At 49.2% G+C, this 11,534-nt stretch overlaps 1 long non-coding RNA gene across 1 annotated transcript in view; it reads right to left on the bottom strand.

Moving 5' to 3' along the window:
* Window positions 1-501: 501 nt before the first annotated feature.
* LOC144123137 (uncharacterized) overlaps window positions 502-11,534 on the bottom strand; it is a 41,892-nt gene continuing 30,859 nt past the window's right edge. The window contains exon 4 of the long non-coding RNA XR_013313017.1: window positions 502-898. This is a non-coding gene — a long non-coding RNA (uncharacterized LOC144123137). The remainder of the gene's footprint in view (window positions 899-11,534) is intronic.

Below are 11,534 nucleotides of genomic sequence, written 5' to 3'. Positions count from 1 at the left end.
GATGCATCGCCAGCGATGTGTCGCACTACATAGACCCGCGTCCGCCCTGTGTGCAAGGCATCCGCGCTTCACCTGGGACGCTTAGTACTTGGAGAACTCTTTCCTTTTATTCTCTAGTGCTGTACGTGTGTTGCGTGTGTTTGTGTGTTTATGGTGTTTCCCTTTCTTATTGACCCCTTTTCTTTTAAATTATAAATACGGCTTCGTTTTGTTTTGTTTGGTCTCTGTTTTATTGTTCTCTTCTAACCTGCATGGGATAGCGTTCCCCTTCTGAAAGGCGGGGACGCGTTACCTGTTCGCTACGTGCTTGTGAACGTGCCGCAGGAATAACACGACCGCTCCAGGAGCTTTTTATTACGGCAACTTCCTTTTTATTACAATACCTCTACTGGCCGCTGAACACTGCACGTTTATGTAAACCTTTGAGATGGCGTGTTATTCATACGTGCACCGCACTGTACTCTTTACTGGCGACAACCAAAGATCCGACACGACACATAAAGCGTGAACTGACCATTGTTTATTTGTGACGTATGATTTACAACCAACTAAGCCCCGTTCTCATGCGTTTAGCTGTCACATGTTACTGCTGCTGCAATTTCAATAGGTTGAAGTCGTGTATATCTTTTGGCAAAACCGAGAATCAACGTCGTAATTTACGAAATGCTGCGCACCAATTTAGAGACAGGAGAATATTACAGGCCTTCTGCAAAGGAGACTTGAAATTGTAAGGAGAAAAACAGGTTCCAAGTCGGCCGCATTTTACCCTCATGATGTACAGGCGAACTTAACCTTGGCGATGGGGCCGTACAGGCAGGTCACAGTGGCCATAACAAGCGTAAAAATTATATCCTACGCAGTTGCATGGCGACTCGCAAAGGCGGTTGTGTGGACAGACCTGCATGGAAATAAAAGGCGTCAATACTGGAAATGTCAGAACGAGGTTTTTCTTAAATTTGCAGTGTATGAAGGTAGGCTACCTAGTTATGTGGGGACAAATTAAAAATGCATAACACAAAAGGTAAACTCTTTTTTCCGGACAAGAATTTTAAAGCGGCGTTATATAGCATGCATTAGAATCTCAGTTATTAATCTCACATCTGTATAAGAGGTCACTCGCGATAAATCTCCTGTAAGAAGTCTTGGATCTTGCGATCTTGCACTCTCTTTCAGCGCTCCCGGAAATATAGGCGCCTTATTGTCCGTAATTTTTTTGGTTAACATGCAAAGGCTGCTGTTGCAGAGCTAATGATTGTGCAGGGGGAGCTGCAGTAGCTTTGTACAAGCAATTTAATAGAAGCAATTTAGGGGGTAGAGCGGCAAACGTGCAAAGCGTAATGCGTTTTATGCGAAGCATACTAGCCGCACAACCGAGCTCTTCCTTGCTGCGCGGCCGCGTAGCTACTTGACCTACATCGGCGCACCACGTGATATGACGTCACAACAGCTGTGAAAGCTGGGTCTCAACTCGTGCGCTCGCTTGCGGACGCGCAGCCTCCGCCGGCGGCCTAACTCCCGCTCCTACCGCTAGGAGATACTGACGTCACGCAATTGTATAAAAGGCGACGCACTCGTTGAGTCAGTTGAGCAGCGAGATGTCGGCCAGGGAGAGGGCGGCTCGCCAGACCGCAAAGCGCAAGTTACAAAGAGCCACGGAAACGGGAGAAGAACGAGAAGTACGGCTTGCCAAGCGACGTATGCTTCGCATCCTAGGCTTAACCATAAGCTAAGCCAGGCCATTTTTTGTACGTGGAAATTATAACCACATACCTCAAAGCGCGATTGAGGTGTCCACTGACCCGTGAAGCCGGCGATGCGCACTTCCTTTCCTCAGAACCAACTGAGTCTAAACCCTTCTGTGGTTTTGAGAAAACTAAAGGCGAAGAACTACCTCAATTTGTAGCTTGGCACCATCGCCGCAGGGCCGTCGCCCATTGGATAATATACGGCTGCCGTAGTTCACAAGGACCAACACGTTAGAGGGCCTGTCATATCGAGCTCCAAATTCAGCGACAGTAGAAGAGGTAGCGATTGCATGGTTACCTCGGACCCGAATTCAAACGTAAACATCACAGTTTCGAGGCGAGCCTGTAAACAATACCTGGCTGGTGATGTTTCACCTTTCTTCTACCATATTCTCAAGTTGCCAGTAAGGAAATCAGACCCTTAACCCAAACGCATAGTTTGAACTTCGGGTCATCAGAGTCTTAGTGTTAACGAGGCTGCGGACGCGGCCGCCCGAGTGCGTGCCCACCGGGCACATCATCTAGCCTTCTCCAACTCAGAGATTAAACAACATCTGTGATTCTGAGAAATGTTGCGATTTTATTGCGAACGGCATCGGCTTTTCCCGGTCCCTGCTAAGCGCCTCAGTAAATACAATGAGGGAACTCTGAGGCGCCTTCAGACCAACACTTTGTTGAGTCCTGGATTAGGAATACTTGTTGACCACAAAATTTATGGGCGCTGCCCTCACTTTGAGGAAGTATCCGGTGACTTTCACGAAGTTTGGACCTGTGAGAACAATTCTTTCCTTCCCCCAAAACCTTCCCCTTCCCAAGGGCACGGAAGATAGCCCTACTCAATTTCTCGGGGCTGGAGTCTCAAAGGGCTCTAGTCGAATGGCCGCAAGTAGCATTCTCGTAAAGCGGAGTCCCAGACTAAGAAGTCTGCCTATTTAAAGATATATTTTTGGCCTGCTAACCTTCCTTTCAATGAATAAGCAATTTTCACCACCGCCGCCTAACAGCGCGACTGAGGTGTCCACTGAGATGAAAAAAATGAAAGTTGTTTTTGGAGAAAGGAAATGACGCGGTAACTGTCTCACATATTTCGGTGGGCACCCGAACCGCGCCCTACGGGAATAGATAAAGGAGGAAGTGAAGAAAGAAAGGAAGAGGTGCCGTAGTGGAGGCCTCCGGAATAATTTCGAACACATGAGGATCTGTACCGGGCACTGTCATCGCACAGCACACAGCACTTCTTTTTCCTTTCGCCTCCGTTGAAGCACGGCCGCCGCGATCGGGTTAGAACGCAGGTACTCATGCTCAGAAGACGAGCGCCTTTACCATTGAGCCAACGCGACGGGTTTTGTCTACATGCCCAGGAAGCCAGTTCTGCGCCTTTCCTTAACGAAGTGTTTATACACATATCAGACAAAACTAGGAATTATACTATTTTCTTCGCGCAAGGAGGCCTTGGAGTCTGTGAAGCGTGTCGGGAACTCATTCAAAACGAACACCGTAAGCAGAATAAGGCAGAGCAAGCGCGTGAATGTACGGACGCCAAAATAGTCCTGTGAGAAGTCCAACAATCAAATCGCCTGTGAAACAGCAAAATGGGCCTGCCACTCCAGATCTTTCGGTCGCTAATTCCAATCAGTTTTCGCTGATTAGTGCGCTAAGCCGGTATGCTTTATTCTTTCTTTTCCTCATTTGTATGTACATATAAAATTATACTCAAAAGCATTATGCGCTCGGCTGCTGTCCGGAAATTCGGGGGTTCGATCCCGGCCGCGGCGGTTGAGTTCTGATGGAGGCGAAATTCTAGAGGCCCGTGTACTGTGCCATTTCAGTGCATGTTAAAGAACCCCCGGTGGTCGAAATTTCCGGAGCCCTTCACTACGGCGTCTCTCATAGCCTGAGTCGGTTTGGGGCGTTAAACTCCCATAAAACATAAAACATCAAAAGCATTACATTTCAAATACGGCATTAAGTTGTTGCATACTACGTTTCATTTCAAGGGGTGAAAATGTGCGCTCTTTTCTGCAAGACGATTTAACGAGTTGATGTTTCTTCCTTTATTAGTTACGTGTGGTTTTGAGGTGGAAATTCATTAAAGTCGCGGGGTCGATGTCTTAATCTCCGTTACTTCTGCATAACGCAGGCCCCCATCCTTGTCATTGCAATCCTGTCGTGACCGCATACATGGTGCACGTTTTCAAACTAAGTATGCACTGAATGCAGTTCAGATAGATCATTCTAAGGATGCCTTCGTAAGAGCCCAGAGCCGCTCGAAGCCCTAATGTTGTATTTATTCACGGGAAGAGTTAATACTAACGCTGGCTGTACCAACTCGATCATTAGCTTTTCCTGGCGCCTAAGCCACGACACTTGTTGCAACCGTGCCTTCCATATACTGTACGGCTTTTGGTCAGCTTACGTAATGACTTCACGAAGGATGTCCTCAAAATATAACAGGTGATACGCTACCCGTCAATGCGAGTTTTTTTCTCTTTTCTAGTCTCATTTCAGTGCTACAACCAAGCAAGAACCTCAACAACCAATCTGAGAAGAAATGTTCCGAGAAGCGCGAACTTCTTGTTTGGTGAAACACATTGAAACTCGGCACTGCTTCCCGCCCTCCTTAGTAACGATAAAAGGCGTACTTTTTTGCGACACATGGAGTGTTGAATTCATCAATGCACATTTGTTTAAATTTTTGTTTCCTCCCTTTTTTTATTGAGGAATTGCAAACACGATAATAACTATGATGACAACTTGCACGTTTTACTGATAAATTGCAGTTACGTTGTTAAGATAGCTTAGTAATGTCATCGCTTTTGTTTTTGTAACTGCAAGTGAAAATCTTTACAGCGAAATCTGTTATAGCTTTGCACAAGCCAGATAGTAGCATAAATTTATGGGGTAAAACTGCAGCCGTCTCACGCGTTGCGCGTACCACGTTGTGTGGGGACCATTGTCACCTACCTCTTAACGCAATAGGCGGGCCCAGTGACCCAAGCCGCCACTTGTGCGCCTTTCCTTTCCTCAGAACTCAAAGGACGGTTTAGGCGGTGAACACTACAAAATTGGCAGCTAGGCTATTTGCTTTGTTCAAGCAGACCCTGAAGTCGGTGAAGTGCACCGAGGACGCGATCGAACCCACGGCGAGTGTGCAGGCGAGCATATAAATGCCAAAACGTGTCTATAACACTCGCAGCCGTTTAGTCGGCCGAGAAACGTCAAAATGGGCCAAGCTGGGCCAGTGGTTGACCTGCTGGTCTACTGTGCCGTAGTAGCCGGTTCGAACCCGACCGGGGCGTCCGAGTTTCTATGGGGGCGAAATGCAAAAAACGCGCCCGTGTGCTGTGCAACGTCAGTGCACGTTAAAAATCACTACGTGGACGATTACTCCTTTCACCTCCACTACGGCGCCTCGTTTCTCCTTCCTTCTTCCACTCCCTCCTTTATTCCCTCCTCTAGTGTCCGGTTTGGGTGTCCTCCGAGATATGTGAGACAGTGGGCCATTTACATTCCTCAAAACCAAATTCGCGACTACTGCTCAAGACCTCTAGGGTGCTAATGCAAATCAGCTTCCGCTGATTAATGCGCTAAAGTGGTAAGACTATATATATATATAATATTTTTGTTCTGTTGAACTCCTATGTTTTGAGCGTAGGAAGACTTTCCCTGTAATAACGACGCGCTCGTTTATGGCTACTTCGAAGGGTGAGACGGAAACCTTATTAAAGGAAAAGGAAGGAGCGAGGTGTGACAAGCCGTTTGGTCGGTTCCTTTATTCTAGGGCCCCGCTGGCTTTTGACACTTCGCGGAACAGGTGGACGATGCGCTGTTAGTGTTCTAAGGTCTCGTTAGATGTGCCACCTGCAACTGCTCGTATATGTGTACTATGTGTGTTAGGTTTAATTGGTTGCCTGTAAACCTCCATATTATGTGGAAAAGGGTTGGGCACATTTGAATTATAGTGGACTTGGTATATTTTGCTCATAACGTAAAGCTGGGATGAGCGTTTGTTTTGAGGCGTCGCCAATCCATGCTTTCTGCTGTTGTAAGCTTCCTGTATATGGGAGGGTAGATGATCCTTCCTAGCCTACGCTGTTTAAATAGATCCCCATAAGTGTTGGGTAAGAGGATTGGGCAGAGGCTTGGGGCTACATCCGCTCGATTAGTTAGGTCTCGAGCTGGACCTCACGCAACCTCATTTCTTTCCAGGCCCTCGTGTCCGGGTATCCAAACGATGCGGTGCTGTGGTTTGATTGAATTTCAGTATGACTGGCTATATTGCGGGCACTTGGCCTTGAGTGATGTGTCTGCGTGCTTCTTGAGAGTTGGTTACGATGGTGAACGAAAAACCGGCTTTATCTCTGATAACGGACCCGCCTCGGTGCTCAGTGGTTAGGGCGCTCGGATACTGATCCGGAGTTCCCGGGTTCGAATCTGACCGCGGCGGCTGTGTTTTTATCGTGGAAAAACTTCATAAGGCGTCCTTGTGCTGTGCGATGTCAGGGCACGTTAAAGACCCCCAGGTGGTCGAAATTATTCCTGAGCCCTCCACTACGGCACCTCTTCCTTCCTTTCTTCTTTCAATCTCTCTTTTATTTCTTCCCTCCGGCGCGGTGCAGGCGTCCGCCGATATATGAGACAGATGCTGCGCCATTTCCTTTCCCCCAAAACCAATTATTATTATCTCTGATAACGTTAGTTAAGGCGACAGCAGTTGTTTCTACCTTTTGGGGATTGCCCGCGCATATTGACGCCTCTAGGATTGGTTTATGATTCGAATCCGATACCGCCTCAGTAACCTTGTCAGAGTTGGGATATGTGCTTATGTCTGTATATACGACGTAGAGTTAGTGAGTCGTAGGGCGGCGATTATTTCCTCCCTTCTACCTTCGTGGCGAGTGAGATGCATGTTATTACGAATTTGCGCGGTTATTACGCTCTCCAGGAGGTGTTAGAGGAGGAAGGACACTTATAATTGGAGAGACATGGGAGAGGCCTTTGCCCTGCGGTGGGCGAAGTCAGGCTGGTGATGTTGATGATCACTTTCGACGAGCTACGAGACGCATTACACTAGTCAGGAACAAAAACTTCAAACAACCTTTGTGGGCCGCTCATTCCGATCCAAACTCGGAAAACAGCACCTACATGCCCTCGATGAAGTAACAGAGTAAACCCGCAAGCGGCCATGCCGTCGTGTGTAAGAACCAGAAGATTGATGGCGCGGAAAAAAACCGAAAGATGTGTCCGCTGCGACCGCAACTTCGGTACATGCTGCAGGTCGTAGGGGTCTGGAGGAATCCTCGCCGGCCGAGAATGCGCGAAGGTCTGCGAATGTAAGCTGTAAGCATTCATATTTTCTATGCCTGGGCATTGTGCTGAAAACCACCGTTCAAGAAAAATCAAGGCTACCAGAGCTCCTTGCGGACGAAGTGTCAGGAGCTCAGGAGCATGTTTCACTATGTGCCAATGGGCTCCTTTTGCTGTTTCGCACAAAGTTCTATCTCTCCTTTGCGAAACGGGGTTTTTGGGCAAGTTGGTTGCTTAGCTTGGACATAACTGCAGCCCACAAAAAAGCAACCACATAGGGAAGAAAACCATTTTTTCATGTCTTGAGGGTTTTCTTCCCTATGTGTTTGTCTTTTTTCCAAAGCACTTACGCCCAATCTATCTCTCTGCTTCGAGCGGGTTGTCTGCGATAGGAGCGCCCCTTCACGGCCAGTGACAAACTAGACGCGCCGCGGTGAACCAGGCGATGAACGAGGTTTCAGGCTTTCTCTGGTGTGAGTAACTCATCGTGGCGATCGCCTCGTTCATCGACGCACGACTACTTTTGCCGATCGCCGGGAAGAGCCGCTCGGGCCCTCGGGAAAAGCTCAACGGTCGGCATCCATTGTTCTTGGCGCTGATGACCAGGCATACAGAATAGTAGGTTACGCCTTTGCTCAAATCTTTTCACATCTCGGCTTTATTTAATTCTCTTTGGAGGAATGTGCTGGCTCTCTAGCCACTGTATTCGCACTGAAGTAAGTACCCTTGCGGGTGGATCAAGGACGAAGCCCGAAATAATTGGGCCCTCAGCGGGCAGCAAAAATGGTCGAGGAGAGACCACGAGCCGCGCACTTCTTCCTCTGAAATCTTCGTTGCCCTCTTCAGCTGGTGGCATTAGCGCGCCCCTTTCAGGAAGCATCAACCCAATGCTAAAGACGACTTCCCGTGACACAATGTCACTGCGTACTAGCGTGGTAAGGTTTGAGGGGGACCATGTGGACCATCCCGGAGCGCTGGAGTCGCCAGGATTCGGGCGTCTTGTGAGGCACAACCTCATAGTTGAGCTCGCCGATTGGACGGTAGACACTCTAGTGGCCGAAATAACGGCGCAGGAGTTTTGTAGCGAAAGCTACATTGACCACGAACTCGCAGTTTCGCCGTGCTTGCATTCCCGTCGTGGTCGCACCGCTCCACACAGGACTAGCGTCTGTCCTGTGTATTTGTGCTTTGTCTCGTGCGTTCACTAAGCGCTAGAAAAAATGATCTCAAATGCTTTCCAACTAGCCCAAGTCTCCGTTTTAATGGCCAACCGCGTGACTTGCGACGTGACCAAGCACGTGGCAAAAACTAGCCAGATAGGCAGACTCTCCTGGACTCTCAATCAAGATTAACCAAGGCTAACCAAGCTATGCCTTCCCTTTCGCTACGTATATACTGGCATAGCCGAGCTAAGCCACTGCCCATTTCCGGTTCGGTCCACGGCATCGGATCAAGTACCAAACTCAGACACGGTCGCCTGAGAGAAATTCGGCATATTGTCGGGCAGGTTGTAGCGGCGCGCACCCCGGTCTTGCTGTTCTCGGATAGGCACCCGGGCGAGTTGGCGACCATCTTCGGCGCGTTTGAGAAAAGCGGCAACGTCGTCACGTATGTGCTCGTCCAAATGGGGAAGCGGTGCGTCGAGCGTTGCCGTTACCGTGCGTCTCGAAACTAGGAAAAATGGTGTCATGTTGGGGTTTCCTGGACGGCGGTATTGTAAGCGAACGTGACATCATGTAAGATTTGGTCCTACATTCTATGCTACACGTCCAGGTACATAGACAGCATGTCAGCAAGTGTCTTGCTGAGAGGTTCCGTTATTTCCTTTGTCTGGGGATGGTAGCCCGTAGTCCTGCGGGGCTGTGTGCGACTCACAACAAGAATAAGCTGCATTACCTCAGCCGAGAAGGCAAGCCCTCGTTATGCGATAAGAACCTCTGGTGCGCCATTCCGCGAGACAATTTGATGAGCGAAAAATTTGGCGATCTCAGTGCCAGTGGGGAGAGCTGCCGTTTCTGCGTAGCGCATCAGTAGAGACAGTAGCGACTATGATTACTATATTTCCAGAGCTTGATGCAGCGAACGGTCGAAGCAAGTCCATAACGATTTGTTGGAATGAACTGGACGGGGGTGTATTGGGCATGAAAGGTGGAACCTTACGTCGCTGTCAGTCCCGGGAATATTGTACATAATGTGTCACGGCGACGGATCGACTAGGCCAGTAGTACATTTCCTGATTTCTGGTGAGGATTAGAGCGACTTCGAGGTGGCAAGAAGGGATTTTGTCGCGACAGGCGTGCAAACGTTTTTCGCGTAGGCTTGCTGGCACAAGTAATTACTGGCGACTGTTCGTGGAAAAAACAAATTTCACAAAAACGCCGTCACGGAGGCAGAGAGAAAAAAAAACGTGTCTGAATGTCTTAGGGAGCGTGGCGCGTGCGTCTTGAAGGAAGTCAAGTAAAGCTCGGATACCAGCGTCAGTGCGCTGTTCGTCGGCGAAGTCGGTGAGAGTAAGGGCGTTCGCTGTCGCTTCGTCGCCAACAGGGGCTTCCGGAGCTGAGTGCCCGGGAGCACGAGGAAGAAAGTCGGCGTCTAAATGTTTAGAGCCGAACTTCGGCGTCACAGGAGTATTATATTCCTGAAGGCGTGTGCTTCATCTAGAGACGCTCGCTTACATATCCCGGAGGCTGGCTAGCCAAGAAAGCGTGTGATGGTCGATTATGACTTCGAAAGGTTTCCCGTAGAGGTACGGAGGAAACAGAAATTGCGCATACGATGGTGAGGCACTCTTTTTTCTGTGGCACAGCAGGTGGCCTCAGTCTTGGAAAAAGGCCTACATGCGTAGGCGACACCACGCTGTTGTCCCCTCCTCATCTGGCCCAGAATACCGCCGAAACCAACACTGCCCACACCAGTGTGCCCATCTCTCTTGGCATTTTCTTCAAAATGCGCCAGAATGAATGGTGTCTGAAGGCAACGTTGGAGTTCCCCAAAAACCTGCTCCTACGAGATGCCTCCAGTGAGCGGCACATCAGCCTTGTTCAAGCGAGTAACGGGTGTGGGAAAACTTGGCGAACCGGCCGTAATATGTACATGAGCCTAGGAAGCGGCGAACATCTCGCAGTTGACGCGGCAGAGGAAGAATTCGCAATGGCAAAGGCTTTCTAAGGATCCGGAAGGACGTCGTCGCGGTTGTTACGTGGCCTAAGAACTTCAGCTCCTCGTAAGAAAAATGACATTTTTCGGCTTTATGTGTTTGGCCAGAGGACTTTATAGCCTGTAAGACCGCGTACATGTGACAAAGGTGCACCATGAAATTTGGGTACGAAGACAATCACGTCGTTCAGGTACAAAAGACAAGTGTGCCACTTCAGATCGGCAAGAACGGTGTCCACGAGCCTTTAAAAAGTGGCTGAGCGAACACCGAGAGGCACGACCTGGAACTCGTATACTCCGTCTGGTGTGATGAAAGCCGTCTTCTTGCGGTCTCTCTTGTCGACAATGAATTGCAGTACCTCGACTTCAAGTCCATGGAAGAGAAATATTTCGCGTCTATGAGGCAATACAAGGCCTCGTCGATTCTTGGCAGAGGATAAGCATGTTTTTTCTTTAGGGTGTCCAAGCGACGGTAGTCGACGCAAAAGCGGAATGTCCTAAACTTTTTCTCTGCAAGGACCACAGTGGCTGCCCACTGGCTTTGAGAGGGGCGATTGACATTGGTACCAGAATATCCTGAACTTGATCCCTGACAGCCGTGCGTTCCTTGGGGGAAACGCGATAGGGTGACTGACGAAGGGGACGGACACCGTAATCTATAATAATGCGGTGTTCTGCAAGATATGCGCACCCGACGCCAGCCGATGACGCAAACCAGCTACGGTAGCGGTTGAGCTGGGTCCGGAAATATTGATGGTCGTGAAGTAGGTCTGAATTCACGTCACAGTTCATGTAGGTAGGGGTGTCGAATGCTCTTGGCGGTGCGCTGGTTAAACTATGCGTAGGCTTAGTTTCTTTGATGCCATCAGAGTACGCCACAGTTATCATTTATTGATGTGCTGGTCTTCATTGGTGAAGTTGGTAAGCAAGATATCAACGTTCCCATCGGCGAGGAGAACAACTGCCCGGGCAACAGCCTCTTTCCAGAAGCACAACCCGTTTGATCTCGGCGATACCTTTTGTTACTTGGAGTGTCATTGTGCCGACGGTCACCACGTCACCAGAATGTGGCGACACGCTCACGTGCTCGTCAATAATTTGTAGTGCCGCTGGTAGTGTGCTGTTGGTTCGGTGGGCAATCTCAGTCGAAAACTTGACGCACTTCGCCTGCAGGTTGATGATTGCGCGGTGTTCCTTTGGGAAGCCCATACCGAGTATTACATCACGAGAGCACTCGCGTAGCACGACGAACGTTGCCAGGAATGGTATACCCTAGCCCTGTTACTCGCGACGTGCATATTTCCGTGGGCTGTATCAAATGGCCTC

The sequence above is a fragment of the Amblyomma americanum genome, chromosome 3 (assembly GCF_052857255.1).
Source record: "Amblyomma americanum isolate KBUSLIRL-KWMA chromosome 3, ASM5285725v1, whole genome shotgun sequence".
Taxonomy (NCBI): Eukaryota; Metazoa; Arthropoda; class Arachnida; order Ixodida; family Ixodidae; genus Amblyomma; species Amblyomma americanum.
Note: the sequence above shows the minus strand (reverse complement) of the source record. Positions and strands in the feature narration are given on the sequence as shown.